Source organism: Penaeus monodon, chromosome 19 (assembly GCF_015228065.2).
Source record: "Penaeus monodon isolate SGIC_2016 chromosome 19, NSTDA_Pmon_1, whole genome shotgun sequence".
NCBI lineage: Eukaryota > Metazoa > Arthropoda > Malacostraca > Decapoda > Penaeidae > Penaeus > Penaeus monodon.
In genome coordinates this window covers 11,074,425-11,074,693 of record NC_051404.1, presented here as the reverse complement: position 1 = coordinate 11,074,693, position 269 = coordinate 11,074,425, and positions in this window count along the sequence as shown.

Below are 269 nucleotides of genomic sequence, written 5' to 3'. Positions count from 1 at the left end.
CATACCGTTCACCATATGTATAAACACACACGAGCATAACTAATCCCCCATGCCTCAATTTTTTAAATCATATTTCCACATGCCTCAAAATCTAAGTCGAGATACTAACTCCAAAAGACCGGTTGTGAAGAGAAGTAAAAATTCTCTTGAAGTGATAAAAGGCTTTTTGCTTCTCGCTCAATAAAGGTAATTTACTTCATCAATTATACATGTCAACAGCAAGTTTTAAAACGAGGGGAAGATCACAAAGTGGCAGTATGGAATGTTCC